The 22,625-nt window shown below is 38.0% G+C and overlaps 1 pseudogene; it reads right to left on the bottom strand.

Moving 5' to 3' along the window:
* Window positions 1-204: 204 nt before the first annotated feature.
* On the bottom strand, window positions 205-1,320 carry LOC149220683 (linamarin synthase 2 pseudogene; annotated as a pseudogene).
* Window positions 1,321-22,625: the final 21,305 nt, after the last annotated feature.

Below are 22,625 nucleotides of genomic sequence, written 5' to 3' on the forward strand. Positions count from 1 at the left end.
AAGAAAGCCAAAATCTTAACGACAGAAAGTCGCACATCAAAGGAAATATGTTAAAAAATTCTAGCATTTATGCTTCCGCCATATCACCTAGCAAATGTAGAAAATGAGCATTATCCAATCCATTTCCAATTTTCCACCCATGAAATTAGCAGCTATAACAGTGTAATTGTTATTGTTATTTGTACAGAGAGAGAGGGAGGGATTTCAAAAACCTGGCAACGCTGGCGAATCGGCGATGTATATAAACTGATGACAGACATAGATAACTGAAGACGGCACCTGACCGTCCAACCATTTCACACAGTCGGTTTCTTCAGTCCAGATGCTGTCAGACAGATGGGATTTTCGATTCTCATCACTTTCTGCTTCGTGTAAAAGAGGGCCAAGAGAATACAAGGGCGGAACTCTTATCCGGAGTGCGTCGAGTACAGGACCCTCCAGCTCATCAAAGGTATTGAGTATTACCATGTCGGCTTCCAGAGAGGCCTGCCCTTCACTTTTCATATGCTCAAACATGTAGCCCTTTGCAGATTCTGCGACTTGCAAGAAACTGGGAAGGTCTTTGACATGCAGCGGGGGCATTCCAGGAATGCACGTCAGTATTTCTTCCATGTATCCATTTGTAAAACACCTCTCATCTGCAGTAAACCATTGCATTTAGTCCTTCAAATCCATTAATGGAGAGGAGTTGAGGATCAAAACTTGGAATTAACTTATTTCAAAAGAAATTCAAACTCAACTGACCTTAGTGCAATCAGACAACAAAACTCATATGAAAAGAAAAAAAGTACAGGGAGATGAAAAGAATTTCCATAGTGATATACCTTTGAGAGGAACATAACCATTTTCAACGAGAAGAGGCATGAAGAAATAAGCTGAGAAGCCACAAGCGCTGAGCGTCCAGAAAGATACTCTGGGAACTCCCAGCTTCCTCGCGGTATTCTACGGAAAGGAAAGAACCCCATCAGAAATAATACATGTCACGGGAGGAACGTCTCGCTGTAAATTCTTCAACTTGTCAATGAGCTTGTCGAAATGCAGAGGGGCGTTGTCATTCAAGGACTCAGATAGCTCATCTAGTTTGAGGGTCCAGCCATGGTCGGCAGGCAGGCCGTCTGGAATAGTTTCAAATCTGAAGTCCGCCGGGTGAGATTTCAGGGACTCCGATCCAGACCTAACCCACCGCTCTTGTATATAATCGGTGTTAACGAATGTGATATAAAAACCTCGGGCGTATAAGATTCTGGAAAGTTGCAGCATGGGCCTAATGTGACCTTCAGCGAGAAAAGGGAACATGACAGCATGAGGTCGGCTCGTCATACCAGCGCTATTACGGATGTACTTCAGTAACACAGAAGACGGCCGATTCTCAGAGCGAGAGAGAATAGATGCGAATCGCCCTTAATGTTCCACCACGCCGACGATCTCCTTCGTCCTTTTGAATCCAAGTTCCAGTAACTCGAGGCTCGAACCGGTCCATTTCAATCACTTTAAGTTTTAACTTACGGGTGCCAGGTGGATTATACAGTGTAAAAAATATATACGGTAACGTTATATATATATATATAAATTTATAAAAAAAAAAATTAAAACTTTTAATTTTTAAACCTGCCCGTCATATTGACGTTTTCAAAAATTAATAGCAAGTTGCAGATGACGTGGAGATTTGAAATTGAAACGTATTTTACGGGTAAAAAGGCTAAAAACGGGTATACGGGCGTCAAATTTAACCCCTGGTCAGAAATGTTGATTTTGTCTGCCTCGATGCGTTCACTATAGATGAGCAATCTCATTAAAGCTTATTGTTAAGAAAATTAATGTTATCATTATAGACTTCTAGTACGGTTGACCTGTTCTCGATGAGTACTATGATCATTATAGATTTCTAGTAGGGTTGACCGGTTTTTTATGAGTACTAATTGAATTACTTATTTATTATAGGTGTAGTTGGTAGTAGATAATTGTATTCAATTTTTCATTGACTTGGTATTAGTTTTTTGACTAAATTTTTTTAAAATTTATTGAAATTTAACATTATGAAATTAAATTTATTATTTTTAAATAAAATTTATTTCTATTTATCTCAAATATGATTGGTTGAAATGTCTCCCCTCTCATTGTGTGATGATGACAGGAATTGACTCTTGTGTAATATATTATTAATTACTATATACTATATCACTAATTACTATATACAATAAATATAAATAATTTGAAAAATAACATTATATATTAGTTACTATGTATCATAAACACAAATGATTTGTAATTAAATTCAAAAATTCAATTTTTTCATTGGTGTAAAGTATTGAATAGATAAATTTTATGGGTTTTATTTTTTAATTTATAAAAAAATAATTTAAAAAATATAAATTTGACAAAAATATGTAAAAATAACATGTGTACAATTTGTACAACTCTCATTATCTCAATCTATACTCTAATGACATGACATGTGTACTATAATATGAGCCATACTTCAATATTAAATAAATAATTATTAACTTGTTATCATTCTCTTCAATGTCAATTATATATTGGGTGGGTTCTATGTGAATAGCCACTTATTATACTTGCCATAACTGATTCAATTTTTCATTGACTAAAAAAATTTAAAATCTATCAAAAGTTTAACATTATGAAATTAATTTATTATTTTTAAATAAAATTTATTTTTATTTATCTCAAATATGATTGGTTAAAATGTCTCCCTTCCTATTGTGTAATGATGGCAAGAATTGACTTTTGTGTATTCTATTATTAATTATTATCTACTATATATTTAATTACTATGTACAATAAATATAAATAATTAAAAAAAAACACTATATATTAATTATTAGGGGAGAGATTCCTAATGTTGTGCAGGAACCAGTAATTGATATAGTACTGATCCCACTAAACCACCAGAAATTGAGACTTTTGCAACCAATATTTAAACAAAGATAAATAACATTAAGTATAAATAAGTATTAATCTATGTCCAAAATTTCCCCATACATTTACTGGGTCCACAACTGTCCATAAATAGTATCTTAATGTTTAAGAGTGCAAACCATATTGACCCAATTAGAAAACAGATAAAACCATAAATGCTTCCAAAATGGTCTATTCCAGAAGTACAAAGTAGCAGTCACTTCAACCCCCACTCATTAGAATTGAAGCTTTGTATCCCAAATAAATATCCATACTTGCACATAATAAAAGGGAATGTATGTCAGTCATAACTGCTGTATTGTTCAACAACTAAACCCTCTATGTTCAATAAATGACACCCAACTCAATAACATTTAAACCCACTTTGTTCAATAAATAACACCCAAACCCAATAACTACAATAAATGACACCCAACTCACTCTATTTCTCATTGAAACAAATCAAAACGCATGCATCAACAAATAACAAATTCCCAACCATCAAATCACATCAAATTAAATTTAGACCACACATTCAAAATGAATCCATTTTGCAATCCATGTCCACCAATTAAATTCAAGTGCCAAAAACTATAAAAGAAGTTCAACCACTGTTGAAGTTGCATCTTATGCTTTCAAACTATTCAGCAAACTTGAAGTCAAAATATCACAAAACAATTGCCAATATATCCAAGTTAGTTATATCAATTACAACACATTCTTCTTACAATTCTGTTTTCATTTATCAGAGTTTTATAGTTTAAGTTCTTACAGATTCAGTTTCACTTTCATGAAAATCAACACACAGCCTACAGTTCTATTTCATAATTCACCTTCTTAAAGATTCAGTTTCACTTTCATGAAAATAATCACATAGCATATAGTTCTATTTCACAATTCACCTATTTCTATTTCTATGTTCAGACTTATAGACGTATTGATATGCCCGGCAAGATTTTATTGAAAAGCATAATCAAATGGCTACTTCTTAAGAAGAGCCGACATCAGACGAAAACAGACTGTAAGGAAAACACTGTTAAGGAGCACCGAGATATAACCACAAGAATATGACAAAAATAGACAGTAACGAAAATACTGTTAAGGGGAACCGAGTTATAAGATGAAAACATACAATAAGGAAAATATTGTTGTCCATTTAGATGAAAACATACAGTAAGGAAAATAGAGTACTTAGATTTCATAAAACAACATTAAAGACTTTGCAATAGGTCAATTTCTTCATGGAGAATTTATCTTTTCCTCTCTATACTCCTTTACTTCTCTTGGTTTGATGATCAACATATGCATGACCACATTTTATTAACTCCACCACTAGATCATAAAGCTCTTGAAAATAGTTATTGTTGTAGGTTATCTTAAAAGTTCCCCAACCTATCCAATGTATATTTCTTGAACACGTTCTATATATTCGTTTTCTCAAATATGGAATTTTTTTTTTATGATTTCTATAATTGAAGGCGTTATTTGCTTAATCCAGGGATGTCAAAAACATTCTTATAGGACAAGATTTTACTTTAATCTTGATCTATCACCTAGAAACCAATGTTATGTGTGTCATGCAAATTATGGGTGCTGACTATCGTTTTGTTTTTGTGCTACATGGATGAAGTTTGTCTCGCTTTGGATATTTTCACTTTTTGGTCACAGGGCTTCCGCTTTTCCTTGGCTTTTTGTCCTGTTTATTCCTAGCTTTCTGCCCATCTTCTGAGGCAAAAGAAAGTTGTAATTTGCAATGAGAGACTACGAAGTAATGCAATTCGATTTTTTGGAAGTCAAATCTATGAAATATTATAATTGAGAAGATTTCTTGGAAACATGATCCAACTTTCCTTTATTTCAGTTACCCCATTATCGAGCATTTCTTTCTCTACATGATGAAAGCATGGATTCAAGGCTTTTTATGCACATAACTACCAATAACCAAAACATCACAAGTTGTGATCAATAGAGCCACTTAATGTGAAGGAACTTCTTCCTTGGCCATAGCCATGGTTCTAATGATGCTAGCATGTGCAATATCACTAGCAAATGATATGAGACAGAGTGAAACAAAATATATGTGCACATTTCTCTTGCTTATGCCTTAGCTAAAACACTATGTAAATAGGTGAACAAAGGTCAATGGAGAGACTCAGAATGTAATAATCAAAATCGACTAAGCTAGAAACTCAAGATAATTTGGCTTTTGGTTGCCTATCCTCCAAATGACCTATAGGGAAAGAAAAATTTTGGTTGGGTCATTTTGAGCTACAACAATTGATATGAGAAGTTGTGTGTTTATGCTCTCTTATTTGATAGAAATGGATTGTGAATATAGTTTCTCACTTTCTTCAAAGGATTAGGAATGTTTTCTAGATGGACTACAAGTCCTCTTATATAGTTATGAGTACTTAAATGCTGTTACTAAAAATCTAAGTTTTCTTCCATTTCTATCCAGTTACATCACTACAGTGGAAACTTAGGGATGTGGTCAAAGGACTGGTTTGGAGAAAGGGATGCTGAGGCAAGAACTGTATTGTAATCTTCGACTTCTGTAATAATCCATATTCCAATGTTAACCAATCACTTACAGAAAACAACAAAACAACAAAACAATATTTTAATTTTTAAGTAGTCAAACTGAACAAGAGCTCTGTTGGGAAATGCATAACAAAACCAATCAATATAGTCATGGTATTTTAAGTGTAAAGACAAGTTATCAAAACAACAATCACTGATAATTTTGAAGACATAAAACAAAATGATTATGTATATTTGATTTTTCAAAGATACTAACATATATGTTCATAATTTCCTGTAATAAAGCAGAAGTATTTTTGCCTTTTATGAAAGCATAATTTACAAATATTCTAATGTCTAAATTCATGCAATAATTTTACAGGTTGTTGCATCTATGGCAAAAGGAAGTTATGCTGCTCGTACAAGGAGAAGTGGCAGGAGAGTGACAAGGGGTGCGCAGCTGTGATGCACGTCGTCTGATGAGGACAAGGAAGCTCATGTCAATGTCAATAATGCACCAGGGACCATTGTTGAGGATGACCATGTGACGACAGCTGATGTTAACACACCATCAACCACAGAACCACCGTCAACAACAGTCCAAGGGGCAAGTTCAACTAAAAAGATCAGTGCTATAAGTGGATGGACAAAAGAAAAAATGTTAGTTGCAATTGACGACATAGAGTTTAATGGATACTCAGTTCGGGCATCTGCAAAAAAACATGGTATTCCTCCCTCATCAATACATTATTGGATAAATGGATTGACTCATACAAAACTTAGAGGACCTCTTACAGTTATGACTGAGGAGGAGGAGGCCAAGGTGGTTGAGTGGTGTAAAGAGATGGCCCAATTGGGACATGGGCTAGAGTTGATACAACTCAAATCCACAGTTGCTCAAATCTGTCAAGGGAGGCCAAACCCATTCAAAGATGGGTTTCCTAGTAAATCATTACGGTTTGGGTTTAAAAAAAGGCATCCAGAACTTGTATTGCGTACTGCTGAGGGCCTTGACAGAGACAGAGCATTAAATTTGCACCCTGCAGTTGTGCAATAGTTCTATGACACTTTTTAGTGCTTACAATAAACATTCTTATGGAGCAGACCATATATGGAACTGTGATGAAACAGGTTTACAAGCAGGGAGGAATTGTGGCATACAGGTAATTTCCAAGAGAGGGAGCCGAAATGTGCCAAAGATTTTGCCTAAGAGTATGGAGTGGATAACTATTTTATGTTGTGTCAATGCAATTGGTACTTCAATCCCAGGATTTTATCTATTCAAAGGTAAAAATCAACTGAAAAACTATATACATAACTATGAACCAGGTGCATGCATGACTGCACATCCCCATGCATGGATGACTAAAGAATTGTTTCTAAGTTGGCTTTTTCACTTTGCTTCATTGGTAGGTGGCGTCTTGCCTAATAATAAACACCTATTGATATTAGATGGCCATGGGAGCCACATGGCTGTACAAACAATTGAGGAAGCAAACAATTTAGGCATCAACCTATTGACATTGCCCGCTCATACCACTCACAGACTGCAACCCCTTGATGTTAGTGTGTTTGGCCCTTTCAAGAACTATTTCAGGTCGGAGCACGCTGCATGGATGGCAAAGAATCTAGGCGTTGAGGTGAAAGGGTTCGAGCTAGCAGAGCTTGCAAGTAAATCTTTTAAAAGGGCTTTGACACCATCAAATATCAAGGCTGGCTTTAGGAGGACAGGAATCTGGCCACTGAACAATGATGCTCTTATGCATGATACTGGTTGTAGCCAAGAATTTCATGTGGATGGTCAGGAAGAAGGGAATGCCCAAACAAGTGTTGAAGTGCAAGAAGTAGATGACCAAGATGATGTTGTTGCAGCTGGCAATATGATTTCCCTATCTCAAGGACACTTATATGTTGAAGATGATGAAACTGTATGTGAAACACAATATAACCATGAAAAAATTCGCGGTAACATGGAGATCGTTCCACCAACTCAAGAACATGAAACTCTTGTTGTTGATATGGTTAATGACATTGTTGAACATGCAGTTGACAATGACCAATTGACATTGCCAAGCCAAATAACCCCACCTTCATGGCTAGCAGAAGCAATGATTAGTATGAATGCACATAGTGTCTCAACAACCAATGAAGAAAGCATGAACATGCCTGTTATCACCCCAACAAACTCTCCTAGGTTGTATATCAGAGATGCTCGGGAACATTACAAACTCAACAAAGATGTTGGAAATATGGTGGATGAATGGAATGAATGATGCATATTCAAACCAGATAACCACTTCTACTATGCTTAACCCCAGACATGGATGAACACCCCCAGACTACAAGGCTTTAGACCACCAATTACTAACAGTTTGAGGATCTAGTGGAAATGGTGAATACTAATCACACCAGCAGATGCACAGGACCCTGTGATGGCCAGCTGCAACCAATAAAGAGGTCTGCAAATCTATTTCCTAATGCACAGACAGGATGACAGTTCTCTGGCATTAAAACACCAGAAACCTGCATACACATTTAATAATACTAACTAGATTCTAACATAGAGGTGGGATGACAACCCCTCTAATGCTAAACATCAAGAGAATGAAAAATGCATAACAGGCATAGCCTGGAACAAAGAAGAAGTGGAAAGTGAGCAATTAACAACAAAATAAGCTTGTATTAGCTGAAAATGAAGACCAGACGCTGCAAGTATCATAGTAGTTATAGTCTCCAGAAGTTGAACCTTACAACAAAATAACATTCATCAACCTCATTACATCTTCTTTGTGGGTATATATGGAGGTTGAATACAAAAATCTCTGCTAACCTATGCGTGGAGGGGTCATAACTGACCACCAACCACATTTACTATCAGATATGGTCTTTGATACAATTTGATCATTTTAGTGGACTAAATGACCTTTCTGCTGCTCTGCTATACTTCTCAAATAGGTGAAATGCTGTGTTTATCTGCTCAAGGCTGTCCTTCTCGTCCTTGGCCGTGTTGTTCTTTGAATGTGGTAGCTGAGGATTTAATGCGCAGATTGCTGGATCATGGCCTCCTTCCTTCGGGTGCGCAAGACTACCAAAAACACAAAAATTGTGTGGAAAACGAATGAGGAGCTAAGAACGAATGCTAGCCGTTGGATGGGACTGGCGAATATCTGCGATCACATGGCGGGAGGCATAGACAACACCGAGACAACATCAGCCATCGGATCGTGTAAATGAACAGTGGAGATTGGATTACAGAGGCCATCGAGAGGGAACGCGAATGGAGGATCGTGGGCCGTCGGATCGCCGGATGGACGATCGGACGGTCGACGGGCGGCTTACATGCGTGGGTGATAACGCGCGGGGGTCGTATGGGATGGCGGAAAGTGGTTTCCCCACACTGCTTATCGGAGGCGGGCGGTTTCTGTATGCAGGGCGCGATCCAACAAATTTGTGATGCGTGGCGGATATGACTCGCGGGAAACCGCTTTCCCCGATAACTAACATGCGTGCAGGTTCGCAGGGCGGGAGCAGCGTATACCATCAGATCTTCGCGAGATGATCGGACGGTCAATGGGTTACAGAACGTGCTTTTAATTGATATGACGGGTGAAAAGACGTGAAAAAGGCTAGCGAAGGGTTAGAACGGGTTATCGGGGTTTTATAGAGTTATAAACAAAAAGAACGCCGGGGAGCTAAGTAAACAAGGCTTTTATGCTAGATGTGGGTGTAAAACAGGGTAGCGGGAGTTACAAGGAGAAAAGGGAAAATGAAGGAGGAAGTGTGAAAAAACTGTTGTGAGCTCCTCAGGCATGAAACAACATTGCCACAGTAGGAATTTGATTCTCCAAACACACAAATGCATAGCAAAGCTAACACTGGCTCCTTCTGGGGATGAGATCCTCCATGTGAGTTCTCAAGAACCTGCAGACCACTGCCTTTCCAATTGAAAACAAATTAGCCAAAATTCCTAGTGCTCCATTGGGCATGGAGTCTACTTTGCCTATACCAAACTGATAAAAACCAAATATTTACAACCTTTAAGGCCAAAGACCTTAAACAAAATAATTCTTCAGAAAACGCCCATTAACTGGGCCATCAAAAACTGCCTCCCCTCCCATACTTTTCAGTATGAAGGTGTTGTTCCCTTGAATCTGTGAAATGATGAAAGGCCCTGTCCAGAAAGCATCAAATTTTGCATGATTGCCTTTCTTTTCCTTCAGTGCATCCCATTTCAGAACCAAGTGACCGATCTGAAAATTATTTGTTTTTGCCTTCTCGTCAAAGGATTCCTTGATCTTTTTCTGATGTGCTACAGCCTTTTCAATCGGCTTCTCTCTAATCTGATGTATTTCCGCTAAATTAGTGATCCTCTTTGCCATGTCTTCTTCTTCATCCTGCTCTTCTTGAAGGAATTTTGCCACATGGAGAGTTAGCTGAATTGGGAATACAGCCTCAGTGCCATATACCAGCTTGAAAGGAGAATTCCCTGTGGATTTCTTAATGGTCACTCTGTCAGCCCACAGTGCATACTTGATCTTTGAATCCCAATTCTTTTTATTATCCTCTAACAGCTTTTTAATTATCCTTATCAGGCTTTTATTAGAGGATTCTGCTAGACCATTACCTTGAGGATAGTATGAGGTGGAATGAACAAGTTTAATACCCATTGAATCACACATTTCCACCAATTCTTTTGCCCTGAAGTCTGCTGCATTATCTGTAATTAATTTATGTGGACAACCAAATATGCTGAAGATATTTTCTATCAAAAACTTCATGACCACATTATGATCAGCCTTCCTTGTAAGGACTGCTTCAATCCACTTAGTGAAATAATCAGTGGCTACTAATATCCATTTGTGCTAGCCACTAGAATGTGGATTGATTTCTCCAATGAAATCCAAGCCCCACTGCTAAAAAGGTCCTTTTGCATGTATTGGTTTTAAGAGCAGGGACTTCAACTGTTGTTTTCCTTCAAATCTTTGGCACTTGTCACAAGATTTAACAAAAGAAAATACATCGGAAAATAAGGTGGGCCAATAGTACCCAGCTCTGAGAATTTTATGGGTTGTAGTCTTCCAATAATGGTGCCCTCCACACATGCTGGAATGAAATTGTTGCATGACTTCTTTTGACTGTTCTTTGTCCAGACACCTTAAAAGCACTCCAAATGGATCCCTCCAGTAGAGCAGATTTTGATTAATGCAATATTTAGCTGCTCTAAGCTTTATAGTTCTGGCTTGACTTTGAGTAAATTCTGAAGGGATTTCTAGCTTCAACAAGAAATTAATTATTGCAGAATACCAATTACAAGAAGCTAGATTCTCGGCAATTGACTGTTTTCTGTCTGGTTCAGCTGCTTCCTCTTTTTCTGCCTGACCATTTTCTGCAATTGAGCATAGGAAATCAATATCCAATGATCTTCAATTTTCTTCAGCTAACAACCTGGCAAGATCCTGACCTCTGACCAGCTTAGTGGGCTTCAATTCTATATTAAATTCAATCATCTTTGCAATCCATTTTGCCCCTTTTCCATCAGCATCAGGTTGTGTCAAGACATCTTTTATTGTAGCAGAGGGTACATATGCAATTATCGTAGAATGCAAGATATAAACTCTGAAAGATTTTAAGGATTTGATAAGGGCATATGCATGTTTTTCAATAATATCATACCTCAGTTCAACATCCTTCAAGTTCTTGCTGAAAAATGCTATTGGATGTTCTGAACCTTCTTCATCTGCCTACAATAAAACTGCTGCAATGGTGTCTTCAAAGGCAAATGAGAAAATATGGAACTCCTTGCTGTAATATGGACTTATTAAAGTGGGAGCCTTCATAATAGCTTTTTTAATAGACTCAAATGATTTTCTTGTTGTATCAGTCCACGTGACCTCTGATCCTTTTTTCAACATGGAGGTAATATGCTTCACCAAATCAGCAAAATTTGGAATAAACCTCCTTACAAAATTAATTTTGCCCAGAAAGGACTGGATATCTTTCTTCGATCTTGGTACAGAGAAAGTATGTATTACTTTTACTCTTTCTGGATCAATCTGAACACCTGCAGCAGAAACAATATGTCCTAACAACTTGCCTTCTTCTAAAGCAAATTGTGACTTTTTAGGATTGACTGAAATCCAAAACCTTCTGCACTTCAAGAACACTTTTTTCAAATGCTGCAAATGATTTTGATGGCTACTAGAGTATATTGTTATGTCATCAAGGTAGATAAGGACAAATTTATCCTTCTCACCCACAAATGCTATATCCATAGCTCTATGAAAGGTGGCTCTAGCATTCATCAATTCGAAAGGAATCTTAGCATACATAAAAGTGCTCCAGGGAGTGGTGAATGCAGTATTTTCTTGATCATCTGGGTGCACAGCAATCTGATTAAAGCTTGAAAAACCATCCAAGAAAGACATTACTTTGGCTCCTCAGACGTTTTGCAGCAAATGCTCCATCTTGGGTAGAGGATAGTTGTCTTTCTTGGAGCATTTGTTTAAGTTTCTGAAATCAACACACAGTCTGATTTCTCCACTTTTCTTCCTCACTACTACTAGATTGGCTACCCATTTGGAATATCTAAAAGGAACTATGATCTTGGCAGCCAACAATTTTTTAATTTCTTTTTCAATTAGGGGAAGAAGCATAAGATGTATTGGTCTCAGCTTCTGTTTGAAAGGAATAGTGTCTTTCTCCAGAGGAATTTTATGCTGAATTATGTTCTTATCATACGTTTTCATATCACTATACTCCCAGGAAAACACATCAGCAAATTGCTTCATTAATTTGCAGTATTCAGAACTTTGGTCAGCTGATAAATGAGTGGACAAATGTATGTATCTAGGCTGACCTGGACTCCCTATATCATGCTTACAGATTGCAGATTGGTCTTCTTTTTGGGCAGCTTTGTAAGGCACATCATTTTGGTCAAACAAACTTTCAAGAGGAATTAGACCCTTAGGAATATGATTACTAGGAAGCTGGACAATGCTATTTTTACCAATCTTGTTTCTAAGATGGGACTGGGGGTTTTCTAACAAGGCTTCATTATCTTGGTCAATTTGCATTTCAGAAAACTCATCAATGGCTTGAAGGAACCTATTTATTTCATCATCATCATCAAAAACTTTCCAATGCTGGACATTATCAGGTAAGGATGGTCTGTACTTCACTTGGACTTCATACACTAATCTGGGAGGCATTGGAGGGATGAATAGACTAGCAGAAACAGCAAGGGAATCAACAAGCTGATTTTGGGCTCTAGGAATATATGAAATACAGAAATAATCAAAACAATATCTGATTCTCCAAACCTCATCTCTGTATGCCTTCAGCCTTGGGTGCTTTGCTTGAAATGTTTTATTTACTTGCTGAATAATCAAATCAGCATCTCTAAACACCTTCAAATTCTTGATTCCTTTGTCTTTTGCTGCATTAAGGCCCAATAGCAGAGCCTCATATTCTGCTATATTGTTTGTCACTTGAAAAGCTAGCTTAAAAGACAACTAAATGCTTTCTTTCTTTGGAAATACTAGCACCACCCCTGCTCCTGCAGTCTCCCTGGAACATGCTCCATCAAAGGACATCTCCCAAATTTGACTTCCTTGCTCTTCTTCGGCCTGAACTGTTGGTTTCCTTATCTGCATTGAGGCCTTTTTAGATTCTTCTATTTGGAGAATACATGCTCCAAAATCAGTGTCCATAGCAAATATGGGATGATTTGTAGGATTCTTCTCATCACTAATTATGTATGCCAACTGTGCTTCTCTGTACAATCTCCTGCTTTCTCCTCCAAACACTGGGACAGTGGCATAGGATAGATCATTCTGTAATGTCCCACCTAGTTTCTTAATCCACCCTTTGGACAGCAGCATGCCAAATTTAGGAGGGACATCTGCCACCACAATATCCATCATCATACTCTTCATGGGCAGCTGAGTTAAGGTAATGGCTAGATCTTTGATTAATCCTAGGAACTTCACTTTCCTTGAATCAAAAGAGAATAAATCATGATAAGGTCTGGTGATATCAAGGCCTAACTCTTCCATGACAGCTTTAGGCATCAAATTGTGGCTGGCCCCTGTGTCTAGCAGGCAATTGTGAAAGATTTTGTCATGAATGGTCAAGGAGACATAAAAAGATGGGGAATTATTATCAGTAGGTTCAATCATAGGACTAAGCACAATGACAGGTTTGTCATCTTGCAAATTGACAAAGTCAGTGGAGGCTTTTGTGGTTTCCAGCTCAAGGGCCTCAAGGATAGGGTTTCTAAATACTTCACTCTTCACCAATTCTATGAGGGGCACAAATATTTTCAACCTCTGAACTTTTGACTCAAAGCTGAAAGAAGAAGATAACTTATCAGAACCTTTTACCTCTTTAACTGGAGCTTTGAGGATGACTGGATTGGTTGCTGGTCTTCTTTGCTTGGTATTCTGTGATTCTGTTTGGACAACAGCTCTTTGGGAAACATTCTCCTTGACATTTTTTTCATTGGACCTTAGGTTATATCTCTGTTGTTCACCAGTTTGTAGGACAGCTTCTCTATCCCAAGTTTGACTGTCTTGTTCCTGCAGCAATGATTCTTCATAAGCAGCCAAAGTAAAAAATGCAACACTGCCTTTATCTTCCATGCAGTGAATTTCATCCTCGTCTTCTTCAAATTGTTCCTCCTCCATGACTACATTTTGGAAAGGAGCTTTAACTTTCTGTTCTTCCTTTGATTCTTCGCCCCTCTGCATAATTTGTAACTGCTCATTTTCTCTTGTGAATGGATTCTGACTTCTTGGAGCAAATGTGTTATGCTGCCTAGTTTTTCCTGAATTTTGTTCAACCTTTATCTTAGAAATTTCAGTAGCCAATGACTCTATCATCTTAGTCATTTTGTCTAATTTTGGCTCTGAAGATGATGTAGAAGAAGTAGAAGCCTGACCTCTCTGCCTCCTTCTATCAGCTTGATTTTTGAGCTTTTCTGCAGCCATAATATTAGACTCTACTTCCAAGGCTGCATCTTGCATGTCTGCCACAGTAGTACATCTCCTTTCTCTCAATAATAGGTAGAAATCAGAGTCAAAAGCATTGGCATAAGTGAGTTTGGCAGAGGTGGGAGTAGGCTTTACCTTAGCTGGTATCTTAGTATACAAACGGTTGAATCTTTTATTAAAATCAGGCAAAGATTCACCATTTTCCCTCTTCAGATTACCAAACTCAGTATGATAATACAACAAGTCCTTTTTATCTCCCCAGTGCTTCAAAAATGCATCATCTAAGGCTTTAATATCTGTTATAGATCTCTGGGGTAATTCTTTGAACCACTTCCTGGCCTCTCCATCAAGGCTCTGGACAAAAACTCTCATCCACACATCATTTTCACTTATGTCTAAATTATCAGCATAACTGTAAAAAGCTTTAAGGTGTTCTTCAGCTGTTACTCCCTCTGTACCAGTGAATTTAGGCATATATTTCTGATATTCTCCCACAGGCATAGGATTTAAAGGAACAGGCAAGACCAAAGGTCCACATCTAGCAGCAACAATTCTTTCTATCTTCGTGGGTTCTTGTTGGCCTGCCATGATTGGAGTATTTGGAAGAATACTAGCAGATTGAATGGTAGGGAGTAATGTGATGGATGGCAGAGACAAAGGGATGTTATGAACTGGATGGGAAACTTTCTTTGAATTAAGATTCAAAGGGGAACTAACTGTACAAGGGGCTGAATTAATCTCTGAAGGAATTTCCTTGTTAACAGTGCTGGGCTCTAAATCTTCAAACTGTATATCTTTAGCTACCACTTTATCTTTCAGAGATGAATTAGATTTCTTAGGCTTACCTGATCCTGATGCCCCTTTCTGTGAAGCTTTCTTCGATTTGACAGTCCTCTCAGGGTCAGGCACTGGTTTAGCTGGTGATTTCTGAGGATTTCTTCGAGTGTGTCTCACAAACTGACCCAGAACTTCAATGTGTAGTCACCAAAGGTTGGTCTTCCTCTAGTGGAGTAACTAGATAAATGATTACAACCAAATTATGTGCCCAGACCTTGTCTATCATCAAAATCTAGAACTGTGTCGTTCTCCCAGGGAAGCTGAGCTTCAATTCTCCTCTCCCCGGCAACGGTGCCAATTAATGTTATCACCCCAAGAAACTCTCCTAGGTTGTATATCAGAGATGCTCGGGAACATTCCAAACTCAACAAAAATGTTGGAAATATGGTGGATGAATGGCAGGAATGATGCATATTCAATCTAGATAACCACTTCTACTATGCTTAACCCTAGACATGGGTGAACACCCCCAGACTAGAAGGCTTTAGACCACCAATTACTCATAGTTTGAGGATCTAGTGGAAATGGAGAATACTAATCACACCAGCAGATGCATAAGACCCTGTGATGGCCAGCTACAACCAGTAAAGAGGTTTGCAAATCTATTTCCTAATGCACAGACAGAATGACAGCTCTCTAGCATTAAAACAATAGAAACCTGCATACACATTCAATCATACTAACTAGATTCTAACACAGAGGTGGGATGACAGCCTCTCTAATGCTAAACATCAAGAGCAAATGAAAAATGCATAACAGGCACAACCTAGAAAAAAGAAGAAGTGGAAAGTGAGCAATTAACAGCAAAAGAAGCTTGTATTAGCTGAAAATGAAGACCAGACGCTGCAAGTATCACAGTAGTTACAGTCTCTAGAAGTTGAACCTTACAACAAAATAACATTCATCAATCTCATTACATCTTTGTTGTGGGTATATATGGAGGTTGAATACAAAAATATCTGCTAACCTATGCGTGGGGGGGTCATAACTGACCATCAACCACATTTACTATCAGATATGGTCTTTGATACAATCTGATCATTTTAGTGGACTAAATGACCTTTTTGCTGCTCTGCTGTACTTCATGAACATGTGAAATGTCGTGTTTATCTGCTCAAGGTTGTCCTTCTTGTCCTTGGTCGTGCTGTTCTTTGAATGTGGTAGCTGAGGATTTAATGCGCAGATTGCTGGATCATGGCCTCCTTCCTTCGGGTGCGTAGGACTGCCAAAAACACGAAAATTGTGTGGAAAACGAATGAGGAGATAATAAAGAATGCTAGTCGTTGGATGGGACTGGCGAACGACTACGATCACATGGTGGGAGGCATAGACAACACCGGGACAACATGAGCCGTCGGATCGTGTAAATGAACAGTGGAGATTGGATTATGAAGGCCATCGGGAGGGAATGCGAATGGAGGATCGTGGGCCGTTGGATCGCAGGATGGACGATCGGACGGTGGACGGGTGGCTTACATGCGCGGGTGATAACGCATAGGGGTTGTACGGGATGGCGGAAAGTGGTTTCCCTGCACCGCTTATTGGAGGCGGGCGGTTTCCGTATGCGGGGGCGCGATCCAACAGATTTGTGACGTGTGGCGGACATGACTCATGGGAAACTGCTTTCCCCGCTAACTAACATGCGTGCAGGTTCGCAGGGCGGGAGCAGCGTATACCATCGGATCTTCGCGAGATGATCAGACGGTCAACGAGTTATAGCACGTGCTTTTAATTGATATGATGGGTGAAAAGACGTGAAAAAGGCTAGCGAAAGGGTTAGAACAGGTTATCGGGGTTTTATAGAGTTATAATCAAAAAGAACGCCCAGGAGCTAAGTAAACAAGGCTTTTATGCCAGATGTGGGTGTAAAACAGGGTAGTAGGAGTTATAAGGAGAAAAGGGAAAATGAAGGAGGAAGCGTGAAAAAATTTCTGTGAGCTCCTTAGGCATGAAACAACACTGCTACAGTAGGAATTTGGTTCTCCAAACACACAAATGCATAGCAGAGCTAACAATGCCCTCACAACCAGCAGAATTGAACAGTGAAATTGTTCATTTTTTTGTGGACAATAGATCAATGGAAGAAGATGAAGCACATAATGAGGCATCAAATGAAGATAATGATATAGTTCAATCAGTTCCATCAGATACTGAAAGGGAAGTACCAAGCAATGACATGTAGGTGGGAGGGGTGGAGAAGACACTTGGTCGGTTCCTAAAGCTACTAGTAGAGAGAGTATCAATGAAAAAAAAGCAAGGTGCACTGGGTGGTCTTCATCTGGGCCAAAGATCACAATTACTCACCTTAGAGGACTATATAAACCTGTTAGTTGAGTCTGAAAAAAAGAAATTTGAAATGCAAGAATTAAAATAGAAAAAGAAGGATCTAGTCAAGGAGAAGAAGGCAGCAAGGATTGTTGCAGCGCAATGTCGAACAGATGAAAGGATTGAAAGAGATAAAGCAAGGCAAGTTAAGGACCAACAAAAACAAATGGCAAGACAGGAAAAGGAAAAAAGAAAGGCACAACAAATGCTTAAAAAGGAACAAGGGATGATCAATATGGTTGACAATGATACAAGAATAACTGATGAAACCATGATTATTTCAAACTCATTGAACTCCATTGTAGATAATACACCATTATTCCAAGATCTCATAAACATACATGTGCCTCACTATCAAACTGAGGGTTTACCCACTTGCTTTATTCCCACCAGAGTTGGTGTCAATTCTATGTAGGCTCATTACACACCTCCACTTAATGCAGGGGTCAGTAGTGAAAATGTGAGGTATGGGTACTCAATACCTCCATGGTTGGAAGCTGCAAATTGGAGTCAATCATATGGCAGCAATCAACCATTTCCTAATCAACCCTTGACAGGTAGGCCAACCTACCTGGCTCAAGAAGGTAACTCGGGGAGTTTTGGCACTCAAGATTCTCAGGGCCATAAAGAATAGGGGTGTCATATGCTTTTGGTTGTAACCACATTATGATGTGGATTTTGGATGGATTGTACCATTTTCTTGTCACAGAAACATTTTGGCTTGCAACCTAGGTTGTTTTATTTCATAATGTGTGTGACATTGTAGCCAAAATCCATTTTAGAAGGAACATCTATAGTTTATTATAATGTAGAAATCTTACAAGATTCTTAGGGTCATAAAGAATAGGGGTGTCATACGTTTTTGGTTGTAACCACATTATGATGTGGATTTTGGATGCATTGTGTCTTTTTCTTGTGACAGAAACATTTTGGCTTACAACCTAGGTTGTTTTATTGCTTTGAAACGCTAACAACATTATGGTTCTATCCACGCGTCATCTAAAGTACAAAGAAATCAAATTGCAACCATTACTCTCAATCTTCATTTAAGACGTGCACAATTTGAGACGTGAAATAAATTTGAAACTTGCAAACTTCTCTCCTTGGATTTCTATATATATATATATAAATCTGGAAAGAAAAAATCTTTATATTGCAGAAAGAGAAATATACATGTTACATCCTTTCCAGGGAACTGGAAGTCGCTCACGGTGCTTTTCTGTAAACTTGAATCATACACCAATCCTGTTGATATGTTTACTATACTGGTCCATTCATGCCCAATTACAGCAAAAAGCCAAAAAGGAGAGGTCTAGCTTGTATATCCTAAATACCACTTTGTAAAATGACTTTGACAGCAAAAAGCTAAAAAACCAAAAGGGACAAAGGAATTTAAAACCTAAAAATAGGGACATGTCCTGAATCAAATGACCATCCAGGAATTCATGAGAGAAAAGCTCTACCTTGGAGGGACAAAACTTCCTTAGACAACTTATCTATCTTTGTGTTGATTCCCCTGAAAATATGAGAAGCAAATTCTGCCTTCATATCATATATGTGAACCAAAGCCTCGAGCATAATGGAGATAAAAGAAATGAGGGGAGTTTAAGTGAAGAACAATTCTTACTCTACACCGAGGAGGATGGCCTTGACTAGCCCCATCAAAAAACCCCCAAGGGATCTCGAAATCCATTCATGAGGAGTTTATGCTATTTGAAATTTATTTTTAATGCTTTTGAAACTTAAGATATTCAAAAATTGTGTAGAGTTTACAAATATAAATATTCAAAAATCGTGTAAAGTTTACAAATAAAAATTACGATTGCTAGTAGCAAGTTTCTTCTGGACAAATAAGTATGATACCATTCCAAACTTATGTTTAATATTTGACTAAACATGTCTGAAAAACAATCTCCCAAAACATATAACACTTAAACTACAACCTCCTGAAACATATAATAGTTTTGTGTTCAATATTTGACTAAACATGTCTAAAAAACAAGCTTCCAAAACATATAACAGTTAAATTACAACCTCCCAAAACATATAACAGTTAAACTACAACCTCCCAAAACATATAATAGTTTTCTATTCAATATTTGACTAAAAATTATGAAAAACAACCTCCCAAAACATAATACAGTTAAACTACAACCTCCCAAAACATATACAAGTTCTGTGTTCAATATTTGACTAAACATGTCTAAAAACAAGCTACCAAAACATATAACAGTTAAATTACAACCTCCCAAAACATATATCAGTTAAACTACAACCTCCCAAAACATATAATAGTTTTATGTTCAATATTTGACTAAAAAGTTTGAAAAACAACCTCCTAAAACATATTACAGTTAAACTACAACCTCCTAGGAGTGTAGCATCGACATAAATGGCACACCAAATCCATGGGAATGAAATTTCAAAATCCAACTTTTTTGAACTGGAATTAGATCTGGTGTTTGAGCGATTTGGCACACCAAACATTGAAATTTTTGATGAACCTTTAGATATCTATTACTTGACTAATCGTTGCTAGTTTCAAATGGTGTCAAATCACATACATCTTCGGCCCATATTGAAAAAAGCTAAAAGTTATAATATATATTTTACAGAGATATTCCTTTTATATGATTGTTTAAATAGGGATCTTTAGGCAAATTTGGTTTATATATTTTGTATTAAACAATAAATTAATTTCCCACAAAATATTTGAGTATGGACATTCAATTATTAGTTTCTCGTACTGTGAAAATGCAATAGTATTCCCACAAATTTTATGCATAATGAGTACATGGACATATTCAACGATTTCTTATTCTTTCCTTCGTCTTTTTCCCTCTTGGAAGTGCTTTAAGAAAAATGTCCAAATGGGTTGCACTGCAAGAAATGGACTTCCTTCGGCTAAGGTGTCTGAAGGGTGTTTACTCAATCAAAATCACCCCAGGCTTCTACTGGGCCTCTATATTTTGGGGCTCATCCATTTGAGTGCTAGAGCAGAGACAGCTAGAATGGGGACCTGGTCAACAGGTTAACATTACGTTAATCTTACCAGTGAAATAACAATTAGCTACTGTTTCTGGTGCCTATGTCCTCCAATTTTTATTTTATTTTTCCTAATTATTAAGAAAGTCTATGCAATGTTGAAAGTTATGAGGAGTTAACATGTGTTTGTGTGGTATTTCTGTAAGTGAAGAACACTTCTCTCAAGTTTTCCTTGTTTCATTCGCATATCCAGTTTTGTTTCTTGAATCATAGCTTTTTCTATCTCACTGGGCTGCTTTTGTGACCTTTTGAGGTTAGCCTCAATGTCCTTTTCACCCAGAATTACATGGCTTAGAGATGGGAGGTACATATATAGTCATTTCTTTGTATGATCACAATCTGCCCTCAGGTTTTGATGGTCAACATAGGGGCCACTGTTTTTGGTTTGAAGGAAAACCCTGTGGAAAACCAAAGGGATACTTCACCACATTTATAGATGGCATCCAGATTTCCTAATAAGCCCATTTTCATAGAATAGTGCACCTTACGCAGCAATGTTCAAGCACGGTAGCTGTTGGCATGGAACTAAACAAATACTCAGCAACATAGTGACAACAAGTTGAGATATAACCCCTTGTGTCAAGACTCAAGATAGCCCCCATTGTCACGTAAATACAGTAAGGGAATTAGGCTTTTCACAAGAAACTCATGGAGGAAACACTGGGAATTAGGCTTTTCACAAGCCTTAGTTTTATCTTTTGTTTCATTCCCACAGGGAATTTTTAATGAAATGAAGAGACGACAGGGTTGAAGGAAGTAACAGGCAGAAGGAGAAAGAGACAACGACAAGGAGATGGAGGAAGAAGAAAGGTAGGGGCTGAAGCAGAGGGAGGGGAAGCTGCTATAGGCAACAGAGAAGAGGAGGTAAGCCGCTGAAAAGAGGAGCAGCAAAAACCCTAAACTCCTAACCAAGGCTTAAAAAATTTAGATTTTTTCCCAAAACCCTAAACCATGCAAAAACCTTGATGGGAAACGTGATGGGAAACCTGCAAAACCCTAAATCCCTAACCTGCAAAACCCTAAACCCTCAAAACCTACAATGCAAAGTTAACAAAAATTCCAATAAGGTGTTTTGTGTTGAAAAACACATCAGAAATGGTTGGTAGGATTAAAATCCTACCGAATAGAAGCCATGTCCAAGTCCAGAGCTCGCCACACCTTCGCCAGACCTTCTCCGGAGCTCGCCACACCTGCAACAAGTTGGAAATTAGCAATTGGACAATAGAAAAACCAAACAAAAAACACAAAAACTTGCAATTACCTATAAATGCAACCTTTGACCTCGAACTGGCTAAAACTACTACTGGCTCCTCCCAAAATAACAAATAGCGTGAATTAAACCACCACCAAGAAAACCCTAAACCACCGACGGTCCAGAATGACCAACAATTGCAGGCGGAAAACCACAAGAAAGACAGAAACCATGTTCCAACCATGGACGCGTATCGGCAAACAATGGTGGACATCAGCTCAACCATGGCGGACGAAGCGTGCAGGTACTGGAGCCCTCCCGCGCCATCGTCGGCAGAGGGCTTCGCCTAACAACTGGACCCGAACATAAAAACAAGAGGGAAACAACACATCGTAGAAGTGAGGCGAAAAAAACCCTTGAGATGGTGAGGAAGCATGTTTTGAAAGCTTGACACGGTGCCCAACACGTGGCAATCCATGTCGGACACCTGTCGTACGACTCCCCATGCAGTTCACGTGGTTGTAAACGAGGTGGAGGGGAGGGCGCACAGGTAATGGCGTCCCTCCCCTATCTACCATAAACAAAAATGGTTTGTAATTAAATTCAAAAATTCCATTGTTTCATTGTTGTAAAGTATTGAATAGACAATTTATATGGGTTTTATTTTTTAATTTACAAAAAAATAATTTGAAAAATATAATTTTGAAAAAAATATGTAAAAATAACATGTATACAATTTGTAAAAATCTCTTATATCAATCTATACTCTAATGACATGACATGTGTACTATAATATGAGT

The sequence above is a fragment of the Pinus tabuliformis genome, chromosome Q (assembly GCF_031772625.1).
Source record: "Pinus tabuliformis cultivar Carrire ecotype Pingquan chromosome Q, CPIR1, whole genome shotgun sequence".
In the NCBI taxonomy this organism is placed as follows: Eukaryota; Viridiplantae; Streptophyta; class Pinopsida; order Pinales; family Pinaceae; genus Pinus; species Pinus tabuliformis.